Genomic DNA, 20642 nt, shown 5'->3' with positions numbered 1-20642 from the left:
ACGTTCTGCTCCAATGCCATAAATCATAACCACAGCCTCGACTGGGCTTTCTACAGGCACAGAAATAGGCAAAAATCATTCATCTTTCATTAAACACAAAAGAAGTTTCTGGCTTTTATGATGATAACACAAAGCTTGAAAGTACAATCTATGCGTATTCTAAAGGCTCTGACAGCCTCGTTATCGGTGTATCATTAGCTACAGATTGTCCCCTTTCTTGTCAATAGGATGGAGATGTTTCTGAAGAGCCCTGGAGTGATGTGTGCCTCACATGCGAATTGCTCCATACACCCAACCCAGCTCCACGTGCCACCTGACTGCCTTATGCTCGCAGAAGACAGAAATCAGAAGAGATTTTTCCAACCCAAACCTCTCTCTGGGTTTTCTCTCCCGACCTCTGAGTGTGAAGGCATACCGCTCTCAAAAGCCATTCTGAAACTTCCAGCCATCCCTTATATCACACATCTTTTGCTTTCTGCTTTTATGACCAGTTCATACGACCCATGGGACCCCGTGCTTCTGGGTGAGATCAGCCGCCCCATCGGAGAGCCATCGTGCAGAGGCAATTACTTCTCTGCGACCGCTGTTCACCAGATATCCTGCTTTCTGTTGGAAGAAATGTTGGCCCGGTTGTCTGGCTTCTAATTAAGAGCACTTCATTATATCTCAGGGACTGGGAAACCTCATCAGTATCTATTTATGTAGCACACCTATGGCTGCGGGAAAAAAATATCTCTTTTCGAGTCAAGGGTTTTTTGTTCCATGACACGGCAGTTATCTGCAGCAACATCAGGTAACAGCACCACCTTCTGCCAACGTGATACCATCTCTTTAGAAAACCAATAGATTAATTTTCTCTTTGTGATTTCCGTGGCTTTCTCAAACATCTCTGATGCAGACAACAACCTTCAGAGCAACGCCCTAAGGGCTGTTTTGAAACACTCCAAGCTGCCTTGAACAGCTCCTCCTTTAGAGGAGCACTGAACGCCTTGAGCTGGGCAACACAACTCTGGCTCCTGGGAGGACAGCTGAGCAGCCACCTGAGTCTTTCTGGAACACTCACTTCCCTTCTCCTCAGTGTTTGACATCGGTCCCCAGAGCTGCACAGAAGGGTACGTCCTACAGCTTTACATGACGTAAGCTGCCTGAAAATAACCATCTTTCATACTGTTTTCCTCTAGGTTCTCTTTGTCCTTAGCAGACAACCCGGGGCTGCCCTGCCTTCAGCTTCAGACGTCCAAATTTTAGGCAGTTGACTTTCAGAGAGATGAACATTACACAATATAAGTATTTACTTTTAAGAGCAAAACTGTGTCTTCACCTCAACAAACGCCCTATTTTCCTGACAAATTCTTCCCTCCACGTGGGACCGAGGTGCACATATATCCAAGGAACACAGGAGAAATGGTGTCAGTGGACACAAAGGTGAAGAATAAGGTGCTGATGAGCCAATCAATAAAGCAGTAATTAGCTCTGTTTGGGTTTTGGTGTTTTGCTGTGTTATTTTTCTGCTGGTTTTGAAAAAAGTTTGCTTATCTAAGTTTTATAACCACTTAAATGAATCCCAGCTCTGTTCAAATCCATGAAAGCTTTTGTGAGACAGCTGTAATTTTATGTGCATGTGTTTCAGTAAATTAGAGGGTTTAGCCTTAAGGATTCACTTTAGTGTAATCTACTAAAAAGATAAGTAGAGCCAGATGCAGTGTCTTACAACCACTGGACAGTTGCAACTGGAGCGACAGCACTGACAGCAACTTTATGGCTTTCCTCATAGGGAGCAGATTTCCTGACTCACAAAAAACAGTATTTTACATAAATAGTTGTAAATATTTTGTATTTACAATGCAAAGAAAGAAGGGTGCAAGTAGTGGGGAAAAAAAAAAATTAGCCCAAGCAACTGATAATGGCTTTCTCGCATTCTGTTTGTGCACAACTGTGGAAAAAGACAATCTGTAGCTTAAACCATTTAACTAAATTAAATTCTAGTTAGCATCTGGGATCCCGTCAATAAGAGTCTATATTTCTGAGGAGCCACAGACTGGTGGCAGTAATAGACACATAAAGAATTTAATAGGTAAATAAATTTGTTGCTGCATTTCTCTCGCTAGCAGAACGCAGCCCAACAGAGTAATTAGTTGTTAGATATCTGACTGTAATGAGAAGGATCCTCTAACTACTACAAATTCTCAAGAAAGAACATTCACATCATTAGGAACGTTTATTTGTTCTGAAGCACATTCACTCAGCACCAGATGAAGTTGTCACCTGGTCCCTCTCTCTACGTAAATCTTTAATAAAAGATTTTCATCACCATTAGAAAGCGATTTGCAGAGTCACCATCAGCCAGTGATCATTTCCTACGTCTGTCCCAAATCAAAATGAAAAGGATTACAGTCAATGCAGTTTGGCTACAAATCCACAAACGCTGGGTTGTCCCTCCATGCTTTTATCTGCCGCTGTTTGTAAATCCCCTAACTCCTGAATTCACACTGGGGCTGTGCATCGAGTAATTGGCTCCAATAAATCCTAAGCGTTAAGTGTTTGTCCCAATCCAAACAGCCTTTGCAGCTTCAGGATTTTACGTTCAGGTAACCATCAATGCAGCAGTCCTTTTATCAGCACCATTTCAAGGCTGGTACCACCACACACACACACACACACAGGGCTGAGCCCAGCAAGGAGCTGGACGCGGGGACCTGAGGCTCTGTGTGCCCACTCGTCTTTAACAGCTGGGCTGAAGCTGACCCCACAGCTGGAGGTGTGCCAGCACACTGCAAACCAAAACCAGATCCCCTGACATTGAATCTATGCCTAATTTGTCCAAATCCATTTTCTTCTGGAATGCAGTTTGCCACTTCTGAATGGCTTGGGGACCAAATTCCCACTGACGTCACCCAGGGTGAAATATGAACATGGCATATGGCACTGATAGCAGTGCAATTGCATTTTGGAAACTACCATGCAAAGTAAGTCTGGTGGAGCACCACAGTTCATTTTCAATGGCCACACCTCCAACTTTCTCATCACTGTTTAGTCATTAACTTCCAAAACACAACCTTCCAAACTCAACACAAAATCTGCAAAAATACTAGGTCGCTATCTTTCTGACTCTAATTTGTCACCATTAACAAAGACATTTCATACAGGAGAAAGGACTGCAAAGTCACTGTAAAGACAGAGCACCCAGCATTAGAGAGCAGATGATGGGCCCAGAACTGAGGAGGACAGGGAAAAAACGAAGCAAATTAAAGCACCGAATGCAGGGCATAGGCTGCCCACAGTACCTTAATTTTGTCACTAAAGTAAGTGGATACAATTTGGAACACCCTGGAAAGAAGACATTCCCATTGAAAGAAAATCTTTTTCTGCTGATAGCCAGATGGTGTGAGCTACAGGAGTTCACTTCTTTAGCTGGGAGGGAGCAGAGCTGATGGGACATTCTTGTTTCAGCCCAACAGCAGAGAGCTTCAAAGCTAACTCAACAGAGACAGAACAGGGCCTGAGCTCAACTGCAGCTCTGGATGTAGCACAACATGCATTCTTCTCAAATAGACTGACATCTGGCAAACACCTGAATGGGAAAACTACCAGCAGTTACGTGTTTGCTGAAATGCTCATCTCGTCTTCTTTTTTTTTTCTTTTTCTTTTTTTTTTTCCTGAATTGGCAATAAGATTACATTTTCTTTATTGCCCTCTCATTGATTTGTTCCTCAGAAGCAAATGACAGCATTTCTGAGAAATAAGTAACCAAATAAAATAAAGCTGAGAGGCAATCTGCATGTAAATCAGCATTAGTCATTGACATTTGAGACTTGACAATAAGCCATCCCAGTCCCAGCTGTCCCCACAAAAGCTGATCTCCTTTGTAAGACAGAGAACACTGCGAGCAAGTGGAACCAAGGATGAATATAGATAAGATACAAACTCTCTTTGCTTGAAGTTTTTCCTAACGCCTCCTTTGTTTCCGAGCACCCAGGAATACTCCTACCCCTGGCTGCTATTGGTGTCAGCATTGTCTTTGGCACTTTCCTTCCAAGGAAGCTGGCTCCCTTCACGTGAAATTCTCTAAGATGCATTTGCTGCGTGTGCAGTTGCAGCCCAGAAGGCTGCTTGAACTGCAGTGCAGTCATTACTCTGTTCTCTGAATAGGCACCACCTGTAGTAAAAGCTATTAGGTTAAGTACTGCCTTCTTACTTTGTTTGTGAATAATTGCTTTTACTCTCAATATTCTAGCGCTGTTCAGAAAACATTCTGTTGAGCAAAAATAAAGAGAGATTTGTGTTTATAACACAAACATTGACAGAAATTGCGCATGGGTCTGAGCAGCACCACAGCCATTGTATCTGGCCAAGCCAAGCTGCTTAGCTCCAGCCCTTACCTGCATTTCTTCTGAAGCTTCAGGTATGATTTTATGTTGCTTTGACCAATCTCATCTGTGCCAGTGGAAGGAATTTCAGTTGCTTGTAAGGACGAGGGCTGTCTGAGCAGGGAGGAAAACACAGGCACATTCTATGGCAATAACCCAAAGCAAGGGCAAGGTTTCTACTGCTGCCAAAACCCTATAAACCTGCACTCAGCTACATTCCAAAAGTGGGAGATGCTGCACAGGAGAACAAAACCTTTCCCAATGTTTCCCTTAATCTGTTAAGCAACAGAGAACATCATGTATCTACAGCCCCAAAAAGTAGTTCACTCAAATGTGCCAGCAACTAAATATAGCTAAATGTGCATTAAGTACAGCTTATAATTTTCTTTTTATGGAGGATACTACTCTTCTTGCAAAGGTGCATCGGTGAGCCCACTTTGACTGTTCCTGAATTTCTTAGTGGAGAAACTATCCTGGTTTCATATGGGATCAGTGCATTTTTTGTTGGTTAAACAGGAACTTTTGTGTTGACCTTCTAGTTAAAGAGCAGGTGGAAATACTTGCACAGGAGTTTGACTTCTGTGGGCATGGATGGCTGCCAGGTCTACGGGTCGATCCTTTCCACTTAGGTTTTTTAGTTTTATTCTTTTCTATTGAGGCTGTAGAAAACCACAAAAAGAAAACCCTCGCTATCCTTTTCCTTCGATCAAATTATGGAGAAAACACCTCTAAAGTCCCAAAGCCTTAATTATGTGCATAAGTTTCAGCATAATGTAGGCTTGGTGCTGCTAAACAGAGCAATGAGGTTATGGAAGAATGAAAATATTGATTTTCCTTGGCAGAGACGAGGAGGTCTCAGCCTTGGGTTTTTGCAGGAGTGTTATCAGCTTCACCAAGTCTAATTATCTTCGTGCACTGGGGTCATGTCTACATAGAAATTGAGGAAGAGTCTGATCAACAGCCGAGATGACAACCAAACGCTTAGAAACACTGGTCCATATTAATCATCCCTGCATTTTCTATGCTTGTTAATACACAGACAAGCACAGATCAAAGCTCCTCTATCTCCTGTAGGTGACAAGGTCTGAAAGGCTGGAAAAATCTGACCCTTGCAAAAAGCTCATGAAAGGTCATGTACCCATTAAGAAAACTGGAGAAGCCTGTGCATCAATCCTCAGCTGGACAAGCGTGTGCCCTCCTCTACAAGGTGGCTGTTAGGACACAAGTGAATGTCACATTCCCAATGTTTTTAACATTATTTGGTTACTGGAAGCTGTTAACTTTACTGTGATGTCTTATCTTGAGCATGCATTCTCATGCTGGACCTTACCATTCTTAAAAACATAAGATTTCCCTGCCCCACTTCTTTTCCAGTGTCCCGCTATGCTCTATCATGCTTTCTCTAGCAAACTTCCATATCAAAAAGTCAGTTACTGCAGCACAAGAACCATTAATGACTAACATGCCAAGACAATGTTAGAACAGGATGGAGCCTACCCTGAAAAAATGTGCCATTCTTCCTGTATTTTCTGCAGTTGTAGCTCTACTGTCACATCACATCAGCTCATCAGCCCCAGTGCGCCCAAAGAGAAACCCAAGGAAGAAACATGCTTTCTGAAGTGATGAGAGACAGAGATGAGGGCGTCCTTGCAGAGGGTAAGGAAGATTGCTTCAGCTACAGAATAAGCAGCAAACATGCTTTACAGGGACAGGTGTGCCCTGGGGACAAGAGACTACTTCCCTGCCCACATCTCCAGCATCTGAAGAAAAGGAGGCAGCGGTTGGCATTGCACCTCACATCTTCCCAGCCAGGATGAGCCTGGAGACAGATCCTTCCCTGCCTTGCAGTGTAACCCCAGGCAAGAGTAACAACCACACGAATGCACATGGTTGACATGCTCACAATACCTCATATCTTCTACTGTTTAAAAACAAAAAACAACAAACATAATCTATCCGTGATCACTGCCCTATGCATACTGCTTGTCAGCCAACCTGTATTTCTTGTCAACAAGTTTTCACATTTCAAATTTTGGAAGAATATTTCTGTTGCCCTCTCCACAATGCTGTACTCTTCCTTCCTTTTCAGCTTTACTCATAAGCAGTTCATTTAAAAAAAAAAAAGTCTTTATAACACAGCATTGTTAATTTTAGCACATATGTGTTATGCTGCTATGCTTGTGTTACTGGTAACACAGAGGAAAAACAGAAGAAAAACTGTCTTCTCTTGGGGCTATTTCTTCTAAACTCACTGGTTGCCAGCTCTCTCCCTAGCTGCTGTGTGGCATAAGCCAACAGTGATGTTACACTTTACCAATCACACAGTGCCACACAATGCCATGCAATATCTGCTATGGTGGAAATTGTTTCACTTGTTCCCTAAGTTACAGAATACTCACAGAGGAAAGACTGCTGGAAACAGGGAGCCTGTAACTCTTTACTTCATTCTGCACCACTCAGGGAGATGGGCATCACCAGCTGTAAATCCGTAACACCGTCATAGGGAACCCTAAGGGAATCTTTTAACAAAGTCTTGCTGGTGTTGGCAACTGACGCAGTGCCATATGCTAGAACCTGTGGTCCTCCAGTTTGTAGCCCCTACTCCATCCTCTGCTGTACCACCTCCTGTAGAAGAACCAGGTTAACCTGCTGGCTCAGCCTACAGCCATGCTCTGCAGGGATGACACTGTGATGACGAGTGCCTGAAATGTGACCAGTGAAACAGCCAGGACCCAGGCCAGGACTAAAATGTGGGATGCTTCTTGCAGGTGTGAGCATCCAGCTTTGAGGCCACCATGAAAAGGACGAGTGTCCCTTACTCCACCTGGTCTGGATCCAGGCTTGGGAACACATCACCAACAGCAACACATCTGAGTGCCAAAACAGTGCCAAAGAGAAGAGACTCCCTCACAGCCCACTGCTCTCTTTGCCTTGCTTTGCTTTTTGTTTTGCAAGTACAGCAGCACTAACTGCTCGATTCGATGCAGAGAAAGGCAAAAATCAGGCTTAAAAATCAACTTCACTTCTGTTCATTACTTTCAAGCTGCTTGATTTTTTTTTCTTCTTTTTCCAAGCCCAGGACAAAAGCCTCTCATTTCAGCACCTCGCTCATTTGTCTTTTGAGCCACCTGGGTGGTGCTTTTTGCAGGGCCCTGATTTAGCCATCCTTTCTGAACTAAGCAGCAAACACAATGACATCAGCACCCATTTCTGGTGCTAAAAAGACAAACACTAAGAACAAAATATGACTCACGTTGAACCATTTCAGAATGCTCCTGGCTCTCCCTTTACCCAGTCATGCGCATGAAACCTCCCTTCTGAATCTGCAGGACTTAGGACTTGGGAAATCAAAAGGACAGAGGCCAGCTGTCCAATGCAAACTTCACTTCTGCCCAGCTATCAGCTGTCTGAATCTAACAGAAACCTCCCAGTTTGGTTTGGGTTGCCTACGTGCACAACTTTGACTTTCCCTAATGCTGCTGACATAAACGTGACCGTGCCTTTTGAGGCGTTACCTGGATGCCTTCGAGTCCAGCCAGTGAACCCTGTTGTTCCAGCGGAGAACCTTCAATGGAGAGCACTAACACAAGTATGAGGACGGGGGGAAATTGGTTAATTTTGTTGTTTACGTTTTGTCCCAGGTGAGCACCTGGTACCAAGCAAACATCTCCCATCTGCCTGGGGAAGCAGTTCCCCTATGTTTAGCTGAGGAAACAGCTAAGGCAGCAGCACCATCACTCCCTTTGCACTAATGAGCAAAAAAAGAGGAGAAAAAAAAGAAAGTGGCTTCGGGATGGAAGGTGAGTCAGAAAAAGGACACGCGGAGGGTGAGCAGAACGCAGCCCTGCAGCAGCTGTCCTGTGCCAAGCCCAGAACGAGCAGAACAGCTGCAAGCAAAGCCAAGCGGTGAGCCAGGTTTTGATAAAGCATCTGTTGAAGATATTTTTTTTTTGTAATTCACTTCAAAACTTGTCATCTGGATTATGAAGCTGAAACTGAAGGGAACCTTTCCTTTTTCTTTTTTCTTCTTTTTTTTCCCTTTTTCTAAATACAGCTGCTTTGCTAGCCCACACCTGCACTACCCAGAGATTTCTGGTTATCTGTGAGGCTGCTGCTACCAGAAGTAAGCAGTTTTTAGTAGGAATTCATTTGTTTCACCTTGAAACATAAAGATCAGGTTGATACCTCAGAAAGATGGGAGCCTTTGTCTGCTTCCACTTGTCCCTTCATTTGTGGTTTTCTGCTACTTTGCCTGGCTGGGCAGCTTCACTGTGCTCCGACCATCATTTCTAAATGCAAGACAAGACAAATTGCATCACAACATTCAACATTTGCTCCTGCCTCCCCACAGGCTCTCCAGCCGTGACCTGCACCTTTCCTTCCAGCACTGTGCTTACCTCACCCCATCCCCTGCCATCTTCCTTCCTCTTTTGCAGCCCTCCCAGGTGAGGTGCTCACCTGCCAGCAGGAAGAGAAGCTGACAGATGGACCAAGGAGCGGCAGACAGACACGCTGTGAGCACAAACCATGCCCTGCCATGGCGTGGCCGCTTGCTGGGCTCCACCTGGGACATGCTGGCCGCACGGCTGCTGGCACTGCAGGAGGTGGGCAGTGGAGCCCAGGAGTGGGCAAAGGATGCGCTGATGGGAGATGGAGACTTGAGAAAGCCCAGCAGGGACAGATGGAAGTGACAGCCTAACTACCTGCTGTCCTCCGGACTTTGGAACGTCATTTAAGAGTGGAAAACGGGCAACAAGAACAAAGGATTTGGCTTTCTTTTAAGCTCTGTTTTAAATTCTGGAATTTTTGAATTACTGTGAGTAAATGAGGAGACATCAGCCTCTGTGAATCCAAGTCTGTTTCTGTAGGAAAACAGCCTGGGAAGCTGCCACAGGGCAGTTGAGTCTTTCTGCTGTACAAAGAACGGTCAGCTGACTTCAGCCATGCCATGAACCAACCTCCCACACTCTGCAGCCCAGAATCCCCCCAAACCTTCCCAGCCTCAGGACTCCTCTGCTCAGGTTGTCTTTGCTTATAAACACAGAAACAGAGATGTCATCGCTTTTGCTTTACCTCTTCCCTTTTCCTTAGCTTATGAACAGCACAACAGACACCAGTTCTTACTGCACTGTTTCAGCCAAAGCCCTTTTAGGGACCTGACTTTGGCCAGGTAGAGCAGGAGGCTGGCTGCCTTCTTTGGAAGGCCAACACACAGAAGAGAAGAGCTCTGATTTGAGGTGAGCTCACCCTGCAGAACACTTCACCCTGCAGACCCACTGATCTCCAGGAGAGAATGCCTCTGAAATACTCAAAGCTCCACAAAATTACCTAGACTCAACTTGCCTTGTTTCCCAAGAACTTCTCTTTCATTACATTCTACAGCTCGACTTGGTATGCGAGTGTTGGGCAATAGGCCACACAGTACTGCATTTCTCCTGAATCCTTCTGAAATACAGCTTGAAAAATGACGGCAGAACATCCTCCAATTAATTCTGTTTGAAAAATTTCCTACGTACAGGCAGTGAGCTATTCCAGTCTTTTCATTTCAGTTTGCAGCATTTCTGTAAGAGGCTTTGGTGCAAACAATACCCATTACTGCTGCCTGCTGATATATACACCCAGAGAGTGAAGGAGATTATATTGTACAAGCCTCAGCATGACTATCGCAGGTTAGTTAGAGCAGCTCTTGGCAATAGTTCAGGTACAGGGAAAAAATGCTGCTAATATCCACTGGACATAAATTACCAGTTTAAAACTAGCACCAGTTCATAGATTTAAATGGATTTTTAATGGACTCCAGCCTCACGATTAAAGCAATAAGAGGATATGATTCCTCTATCCCCAGTGGCATCGTAAGGGCTTCATTGACATGTGCCTTCATGATTTACGGTTGACTGCCTTAATCAGAGCTCCGAGCACTGTGGGAAAATGCCCATGCAGCAAGACAGATCATGCAAAAGTGCATGCTAATTTGGCTTTTTGAGCTGTATTCACAGAGCTCAGCCTGCTTGTGCTCTGCCCGACCCCCAGAGCAGTCAGCAAGGTCGCCCACAGCTTTTGCTGCCTGCACTGGAGTCGTGGTATTTTCCTGTTGATCACTGTCACGCACTAATTTCAAGACTGAAATGGCAGTGATCTCGTAAAGCTGCCTTTCCTGCAGTTTGTGTTTATTTTGTATCTCCGTCCATAAGAGCACAGTGTTATGACTTCCAGCAATTTCACAATGAACAAATACTCGATGTGCAAAATCATAAAGGCTAAGAGGCCGCATCCCAACCGCCCCGGTGTCACACAGCCATTCAGACAGAGGCGAGTGCAACATCACGAGCACTGCTGCTATCACACAGCCAAAAACAACCACACAACAGATCCCACACATCGACACACACGTTACTCCTGCTCCATACACTGTGTTTTTCAGATGCCACTTTTTGCACTGGGGTTGAGAGAAGCGAAATCAATTACCAGCAAGGGCCTTAATTACAACACTCTGTGTTAGCTACAGACAGCAAATCTCAGAACATCAAAAGCCGTGGAGGCAGTCTACCCAGCCCTATGAATCACACAGAGAAAAAGAGCAAAAAGTGTATGTGGAAAGAGGACTTGTTCCTTCACTTCATCTACCCACTTGCCTTAAAATGGCTAAATGGAAATACTGGAAAACCCAGAGCATCTGCCACAGAGAATGCTCCCCAGGAGTTTACCCTTGCTCTTGATGTTACAGCCATTATTACACAATCATTTTGAAGCACTGTGATTTCCTTCAAAAATCAGAATGATCCCTACAGTGAATCTTTCCCCTCTCTCCCCTTCATTTTTCTCTTTTTCCCTAGAGGCAGAATGTCTTATCTTGGTTTTGTCCCTCATGGATAAGTTAAACTGTATCTTAGATGTCACATTCTGTCACACTTATCTCTGATTTCATGCACATAGCAAGACAGGATTTTAGCTCACAAGCTTTGCTACTACCCCAATATTTTTAGGTTTTGAATATAGTAAACGTTTAAATAAGTTGCTTCTACATAACCATAAAATAAAACTGTCAGGAGATTTCTCTTTTTGTGTATCCACATGATTACATGCTAGGGAGTCTCAAGCCACGATCCTTACCTATGTATATAGGTGAGAATATGTATGTATATTTTAAAGTATTCTGGTCACTGGGACGGCACCACCCTAGAGTTTGGACTCAGTATAAACCAAAACGTTTATTCTTTGATGAACTGTTGACCAAAAGCTCTGACATCCAGGCTTCCAATGGGCACTAAGCCAGCCATGGTGGCTTAATGCAGAAGACAGACACAAAAGCACCAGCCTTGACAAAGCAGCCTCTCTCCCCTCTTTTCCAGGCTTTGATTCTGTCATGAAGAGGATGTTATTGTATGTACTGCTGAGAAGATTTTAATTGCACATCTCCTTAGCTAAGATGTTACACACAGGCACCTAACAGAGACCCGGTCTTACAGTTCCTCCAAGGCTCCTCTAGTCTGCCCAAGCAGCTCGGGGATTTTCTTGTAACCAGTCAGTCTGGTATCTTTACTCTCCCCAGGGATATAATCTTAAAATTAGGCCCCTTCCCTTTATCTGAAGAACAGGAAGAAGCATCCCACAAACAGTATATTGACTGAAATGCCAATTTCAGTGTACGTTTCACTGTGGCTGTGCAGAACGGCTCTTTCTGCCAGCGGCTGCCCAGGAGAACACACTGCTCCCTCACCGCCAGCTTTCCTCCCGGTGAGAAAACTGCAAGTCAAAGCACTGATAGCTCTCATCAGTAATTAGCAGCAGTGCTATGAAATACCACGAGTTTAGCTACATGGAGATGTTTCCTTTGGTATGGAAATACCATAGATGCCATTCCTGCTTGTGGACACGTGCACAGATGGGGCCGTGGCAGAGCTGGGCAAGCAGCCACCCACCTAAACCCAAGCATGACTTTCTGCCATCCCATCCACAGTGTCTCTAAGCTTGTGGCATGGATATGCCATCCCAGATTTCTTTCCCGATGTGAAAATAGATGAGAAATGTGAGAAAAAACACCCACTTTGTTTTAGGTAATGGTAGTATCATTTATGAGCAAGCTTGGATGGCTTGGATTGAAAGGCTGATTGACAAGGAGCTGATCAGCCTCATTTTACCACTACCAGAGAGCACAGGAGTTAATATTTCAGCATGATCTGAGGTGGCAGCGGGTAGGCGAGGTGCTGGAGATGACACTAATGCAATTCTGACAGCCTGTGACTTCCTGAGTGCATAACTGAAGGGTTTGGTGAAGCCACGACGTGTGATCCGACAGTAATGACATCGCTGCCGAGCGAAACAAGAGCAGTTTGGAGTGGGTTGGCTAAAACTCTTCCCCCTTTTCGTAGGCACTCAACCTCATACACCCCAAATCCTCCAGCGGGGTTCACATCACAGGAGGAGAGGGATGAGGAATGAGGGCTTTGGAGCTTAACAACTCCAATGGGTCTGTTTTCAAAGAAATACGCTAAAAAATGTAACTGCAACAATAAATAACTTCTGCTTGGAATCATCCAACAAAAGAAATGAAGACAAATTCTCTTAGATGTTCATCGCTATTCAGACAAGGGATGACAAGAATGGTCTGACACACACAAACGCCTTTTATCCTTTCTCAGACATTCAGATTTTCTGATCCCAGGTTAGTCACAATTGAATCCCACAAAGAACACGTACAGCATCTGAACATCTGTCCCAGTGCTTCCTCCATCAGGGCCAGAGAAAGCAGCCCAAAACACCGAGCTGAAATCTCTTCTTTTGACATTAGTAGAGAAAAACTCATTCTAGCACCAAATCTGCACTCAACACGCATCAGCAAGGCCCCTCAAGAAGGCAGAGCCACATGGCCAAACAGCTTTCCAAGTCCTGCTGAAAGCTGTGAGCCTCTGCACTTGTGTCAGGTTTCTGAAGGCTCACTCTGTGCCATGCAAATCACTGCAGAGCAGAACAGCCCCTGCACATGCACTATGAAAATACGACGCCCCACATTTCCTCATTCTGTACATCACAAAAACCAGCCCAAGCTCTAATTCGGTCACAAATGGCACAGCATTTCATCTCACTTCTGGCTCAAATATATTCATGGAGATGAAAAGCAAATTAATGAGAGACATTAATTTGAGAAACATTTTCCCACCGTTTCAGTGAAATTGCACACGTGAGGAATCCCATTTTTCTGACTCTCTGGTATAAGGTTGGCTCTCCCAGAGGCTGTTGTGGGTCTGATCACACACAGCTCCATGAATTTACGAGGCAGGAGTCAAACATGCCACAAAGAATGGAGTACCAGGTTCTGCCACCGTTCCAGAGGCACCAGGGGGCTGATCCATTTGTCTTTTAGAGCTTTAGTTCACCACCAATCAAATGGAGCTGCTACTCTTCCACCTCTTTTTACTAGATAAGTAAAAATATGACGATGTTTTATAGTATGAAATATACTGGGCTATAACAATGTAATACTATATGCATATTTTACTATGTAAGTTTGTTTTTTGGGACAAAAGGCAGCCTACCGTCCATATATTCAGGTTCTCAGAAACCACAGAGACGCTAATTAGGTATTTAGACCCTAGCAAAACAGCAATAACAACAGGCCTAAATTTATTACCAAAATCACAAGCCTGAATAGACTGAAACTATTGCAGCAGAGACTAATAAATAACTATGAGAGCAGCAGGGACAGTAATTAAAATAAGAAAATGTAACATTAATTTCGAAAGCCAATTGAAATGCTAACTCTCAGAATGCACAGAGTGCCCTGCAAGGGTCTGGGGGTTGGCAAAGCGGGTCAGCAAACACATCCAACTGCACCTCCATAGCCAGAGCACCTCATCTGCTGTGGAAACGCAAAGCCATCTGGAGCAGCATGCTGGAATGAACAAAGGTCCTCCAGGCCTCTGCCAACTTCCCATACAGTGCCATGAAAACCATGAAGCAGAACATGAATCATTTAAAAGCAAAACTATATTAAGAAATGAATAAGCATCCACTACAATTTGAATAGAGGAGACAAGGCTGCTATAGTTAATGATTTAGTAGGGGACCTTCTTGCTTGAGCAGGAAAACCAAAGCAGGCTGCGCCCTGCCCTGCAGCTCCAAGGCAGCTCCCTGGGGTGAGATCCCAAATACAACAGGTGAGATTTTCAAATGCCTTTAAATGTGTCATCTGCCATCACTCTTTGGACTTTCTTGCTAACCTAGGTTTGTCTCAGATGGGACAATTAACGGACATTATTATTCCAGAATAAATGCGTGGAGAAATCAAAATCTTTAATTTAAGATGCATAGCTGTGTTTTGTGAGGATGCTAAACGAATGAGAGTCTTTTGACACCGAACAGCAAGGCTAAAACATTGGAGTAGCAGAGAGAGAACATCTTTCCCTATGCAAATCATACAGATGGACTCAGGCACTTTGGGTCATTTCATGCAAACATCCTAAAACCCATCAGCAGAACTTTAAGACACATTTGTGTTAGCCCTAACCTCTACGAGGCCACTGCAGACAGAGCTATCGAAATGGTCAGCAATAAATTGCTGTGTGATGTGACATGTAAATCCCATTTTTGGAAAGGAAAGGACAGCAGCTGGGAGGCACAGCAGAGATGCTAATCCCCAACCTCAGAACCAAGCTGGGGAAAGCAGAGGGTGTTACGGTGGAACCACTGGTGCCAAGATTTGTACTTGAAAACCAGCAACAGTGATGCTAATCCCACTAAGTAAGAAGTTCCCAGTTGCAAGGCATTTGAGATAATGTGTTGCTAAAAACTTTTGCTGAACATGGTTAACCAACTTCTATCCATGGGAAAGGTGAGCTGTAGGGAGGGAGAAGGGATTAACCTAAGGAGAAATCCCAAATGCTAATCTGGTTTCCTACAGCCTTCTGCAGAACAGAGAAGTGGAAAGGAATGTTTTAAGGACATTTTCTGTAGACACAAAACTATGTGATAAGTACATAGGGAAGAAGAGAGCCTTATCTTTCCAAGAAGCCACTTCTTAACAAATTGACTTTTTTGCTCACTTTGACCTTTCATCTCACAATCACAGAATCTCTGCGGAGCTGAAGTTACCTGGAAATAGGACAAAACACTCTCAGTTCTTCCACTGTGCTGTGAGCTTTCCCCCTTTAAAATTCAAGCAAAGCAAAAGCTTTATCTAAACCATCTTTTCTTTTTCAGGCTGGTACAGGCGCATCCCTTTGTACCCCATTCCAAGCTCACATGGCTCCTGACCGCCCTGACAAGAGCTGCTGCTGTGGGCTGACTCAACAGGTCCCCGTGGTGGGATGGTGGGGAAAGACTGAAAATTAGAAATTCACTTCAGAAGAGATTTCAGACTTTTTCCCCCTCCGTTCCGGGACTGCAGGAAATCTGTGCTGCAAAACACCCCCACTGAGATAGCGTCAGCTCAGCAGAAATGCATGAGACCACAGAACTTTTTTGCTGATTGCTCTGCAGAAGTGTCACTTCTCCTGGGCCCCAGAGGTAATTAGTCAACAGAAGAGCGATTTTTAAATACACCTTTTCTGCTTGGCTGCTGAACCAGTCGCACTCTCTCTGCTTAAGGCCTCTGTGGGAGCCACAGGAGTGCACTGACAGAGCTCTCCCCAAGCAGGGCAGCAGCGCACAGTCGGTGAGAAACAGCCACCCACTGCACTGCGCTTCCTTGGGAGCATCTCCTCCTCCTCTCAGCCACACTCGGGTCTTTCACTGCTGTAACTGAGCACTCAAATCAATTACAGAGCTGCACAGATTTATAAGAGCTGAAGATCTCACTCCAACTTTTCCATGCGTTGTGATATGGATAATTTCCTCCGAGTTCACAGAATTAATGGGTTCCTCTTTACCTCCCTTAGAACAGACCTAGTTCATGGTGAGGAACCCCAGGCTGAGTGATGGAACCGCCGAAGTCAGAGGAGAAGCAAAGTGAGGGTGTTTGTGTTCTGCAGATGTCATCAGAACAGAGCGCAGCCTTCAACACTGCTCCCCTGCATCACCTCACAAAGTACGTTCACAACATGAAAGACTATTTTGTATGCATTATCCATAGCTAAGAGCCTTTTTCTTCTAGAATTTAACCCTTTATGAGAACTAGTCTCTCTTTCTTTATCATATCTATAATTTCCTCTGAATTAGCTATTTTAAAGCCACTCCAAACCTGCAAAGACTAGAGATGCCCAAAATACCCAAGGGAAACGCATTTAAATCCCCTCATCACAAACATTACAGCACAGCTACACACTAATTAATAATGCAATATACATTAGTCAATGAATGTGAATCAGGAACAATTTATTTTACGCTGCTGTAAGCACCAGAAACCAATTAAAATGTTATCTGTGAAATATGGGTCACATCAAAGCAGTATTTGTCAAACAGGGGTCATATTTTAGCACTTGAATGCCTAGCCTCAAGGTCACAGGACACAAAGCACATTTTTAATTAGCAATTAATGTTACCAAACTGCTGTTTCTCGTTTAACAGCTGTGTTTGTGCACACTGATGCAGCCAGGCCTTGGAGACAAGTCATAAGCTATTACAAGGAGGTAGTCAGGAGCTGTGGGGGTTCAGAATGGTCTCTCCTGATGGGTAACAGACACATCTGAGGAAAGTGAGCGCTGGTTTGGATTGTACATAAGCACCAGTGCTCTTTGGATACATAACACAGAATTCAGTTCAATATTTCTCAAGTAAAAACACAAATCCCTAAAGGAAGATTTCTGAAAGAGCTGGCTGCTTTCTCCTAATCAGTGCATTAACGAAAAGCAGCCACTCATAAAACTTCCCTGATCTGCCCACAGCATCCCATACGCTGCTCTCAGCACCCAGGAGATCTCTCAGCAGGGGATGGCAGGTATCTCTGCCGTCCATATAATGTAAATCATAAATCTTGTAAATGCGAGTTACAGCTATGCCCTACTGCAGGGAAACTGTAATGCGTTTGGAAGAACACTGAATCTCTAGACTTATGTGAATTCTGGGAGAGTTTTTAGGGGTGCAATCACCTTCCATTTGGCATATACTTCTCTGGGAAGCATCAGTAGGCAAATTCTCCTATCCATCTTCATCTATCGATACTCCCATAAGGCTGAGTGACAACAATTTGCCTACAGCAGCCAGCCTGGGTCTCTGCCAGTACTGCCCTTGGTTCCTCTGCCACGAAATACTTCCCTCGTCCCACTGCACTTCAACAAATGAACTTGCCCTGCCCATCTCCAAAACCAAATCTCAGAATTAATATTTTACACTTTTCACCTGTATTTCTACTGAAAGCTATAGCAAGTGGGTATGTGCCCTTTCACCCTCTCTGTAGACCCTGGTACTCACAAGCACTCTGTACAAGCAGATGCTCCAGATGACTGGAGGAAACGGAGGTGAAGGTTTACAAGGCAGCAGGCAGCAGTTTCCAGCTCTATGTGAACCACTACCACCCTCCTCCCCTGGCTTTCCAGCACTCTAGCCTCAAGGAAGACATGACAAAACTCTTCAAGGTCGTTACACAATGAACAGGAGAAGAAATAACGAGTTTAAATTGCAGCAAGGCAGATTTAAGTTAGACAGCCAGAATACTGCTCCAATAGCAAGGCTAACGAAGCCCTAAAATGGATTACTTACAGGAACTGGAGACTCTGCCATTAAACATTATCAAGAAGAGGCTGGAAATTCCCAGTCGTGTATAGTTTCGCTACAGTACAGCCTGCCCTGGGGCACAGACATGGCCAAACGACCTCTCACTGCTGCTTCCCGCCCTATTACTCACTGAACCAGAAACTTAACTGTAACCTGAAAATACAGCAATGCAGCTGCAGAAGACCCCAACATCAATTCTTTCGCATAGTTGCTCTTTGAAGAATTCTGTCTTCCCACTGCAAGACTCCGCAGACAACAGTAAGAGCCAACACCATACCAGTTCAACCTCCAACAGAAAACAGAGGAGGTGAGTGCTGGCAAGGCCTTCCGTTACAGCTGCCACTCACACAGAGTCCCTGCAGGTTTGCTGGGCTGTTCCACCCCTCCTGCTGTACCTTGCAGTAACTGCACTGCACCTTTGCTCACGATGGTGCATTTCCTAACATGTGATACCACTGGAAGTGAGGAAGAACAGTTCAACGTCAGCTTCTAACATCACAAAAATGATGATGCTATTGAATACTAAATCCCATATCACGCACTTACTTACACCATCTCAAGGAGCAGTAACAAGGAGGCCTGCTATTTCTTCCCCTCCTGACTATGGTATATCAGAACAACAGGCCTGAATTGTTCCACTGTTTTGTCCAAGGCATTATTGCTTTGTGGTAGTTAAAGAACCATCGCTTCCAGAACACCTGAAATACACCTTTGTGTGTGGATTTGTATAATCATATTTGTCAGTTGCTGCTCTCAAGTTTATTCCCTCAAGAAATTCTGCCGCAAATCAGACACAGTCAAGGAAATTCACACTGGAAGACAAACATCTGAATACATAAAACCAGCAGCTCCCTGGCAGTCCTACATTCTTCTGTGGCATTTGAATATGAATCATTTTGGTGTTGTATCAAGCCCTTAATGTTCTTTTAATGCTGAGTTTCTCATCTGAATTTCACTGGGACTTATTAAATGCAGGGTTTTTCTTTCCCTATCTCGTACCGACATGATTACGGTAACTATGTATAATTATGTGCATAGGGTAAATATGCTAATTGTATAATTGCAACATTCAAGTAAATCCTGGCAAGCAGAGGCTGTTCTCAGGGCAGGCAGGACACACACTGATAAGTACAGCAGAACTGGAGGCACTTTTCATATTTTCCATTATTCATATTTAGCAAGAAAACAGAACATAATTTACCTTTCTCCCACATGACCTTTCGATCCAGAGGCTGGATGGTGAGCCCTGCTGTCGTGACAGTGGAAGTTAATAGAGCACCTGTAATTGTTACAGAATGCCTTTGTGCAGAAGCATCACCTGTATGCTGGAAGCAGGACAACTCCAAGGTTAATTTCCTACTGAACTTACCGGATTTGCAGGAGGCAGATTGAAAATATGAAGTATTATCAGTTACTATTTGTCTTTGTGGAGAAGATCTATTAGGAACAATAAAATGAAAATTATACTTAGGGACTGAGAGGGAAAGAAAAATAGGGGCACAAACCTCTCCTATTACAGTGCTTCACTTCTGTCAGGAGGGAACTGGGGGCAAAGACATCAAAGAAAGAGGTGCTGATACAATTCCTGCCAGTGACTTCATGTGTGATGTTGGATTAATTACTTTGTGTCCTTCATTTCCTTTTTCCCTGCTTAGACTGACATCTGTCATGCATTTGAGCATCAGCCAATAGATTGGGATGCTGTGCTCGCTTGAGTGTCCCAGTGCTGTCACGAGTTTCATTCATGCAACATTAAAAAAACAAGTTGAGATTTGTCTGATAAAGGTAGACATGACCTTCAGGAGGGGAGGGAGAAAGAGAATTACATTTGCCTTTAAAAAATGACAGGATTTGGCTGGCAGTGAGCTTCTAGGTGATACATAAATAAAAAATTAAAAAGGAAACAACAAAACAACCCTCTGAAAAGGACTAATAATGGAAACAATGCTGCATCAACAACTGAAGTGCCATTGGGAGCTGTTAGAACACTATGGAAAAAAATACAAGCTGATTGAAATGCAGCATTAAAACAATGATGTCTCCCATTTATGAGCCAGTAGGGGACCGGTTGGGATGTGCAACTTAGCATCTCAATGTGTTATTATGACTGTGGATTTGTGTTCATTCTGATACAAGAGAGGATCTCTGGCCTTTACCTCAATGGGAATACCACCTACGGTCCTTAAGGTAAAAGCTATAGGATCCGTATCTCTTTTGTACAAAGATCAGCTATAGCACTAGTCATACTTCACACTTCTGTCCTTGTGATGAGCAGCAGACTCTTTACATAGACGAGATGTGCAAGACTGCCCGAAACACAAGCTTGCAGCTCCTGAAGAAGGGCCATGATTTTGCTTTAGAAAAGGTCAATAAGAGGTGCAGAAGGTATATGGCTAGACGTAACAAAGCTCCTAGACATCTGTAAATCACTCTCCACATACAGCAGTTGGTAAAGAGTATCACATAACCTCGAGGAGCCTGGTTATTTATGACTCTTCATCTTCAGACACTTGACTTTGGACATTTCTGACTGAACAGCAAAATAATAGCACTCAGGATTGCTATGAATCAGACCTAAGCCATCCCAAACTGGCTGTATCTAGTCTGAGCCTTTTAGGCTATTGGTTC

The 20642-nt window shown here is 44.1% G+C and overlaps 1 long non-coding RNA gene across 16 annotated transcripts in view; it reads right to left on the bottom strand.

The window, feature by feature from the left end:
• Window positions 1-20642, bottom strand: part of LOC109370191 (uncharacterized) — a 206398-nt gene that overhangs the window by 23354 nt on the left and 162402 nt on the right. The window contains exon 4 of one of the 16 annotated variants that reach the window (XR_014886889.1): window positions 8553-8656. The exons of the other annotated variants lie outside the window; for them this stretch is intronic. This is a non-coding gene — a long non-coding RNA (uncharacterized LOC109370191). The remainder of the gene's footprint in view (window positions 1-8552; window positions 8657-20642) is intronic. 16 annotated transcript variants of the gene reach the window in all.

Source organism: Meleagris gallopavo, chromosome 16 (assembly GCF_905368555.1).
Source record: "Meleagris gallopavo chromosome 16, MGAL_WU_HG_1.1, whole genome shotgun sequence".
In the NCBI taxonomy this organism is placed as follows: Eukaryota; Metazoa; Chordata; class Aves; order Galliformes; family Phasianidae; genus Meleagris; species Meleagris gallopavo.
The sequence above is the reverse complement of the archived record's forward strand: the minus strand, read 5'-3'. Positions and strand labels throughout refer to the sequence as shown.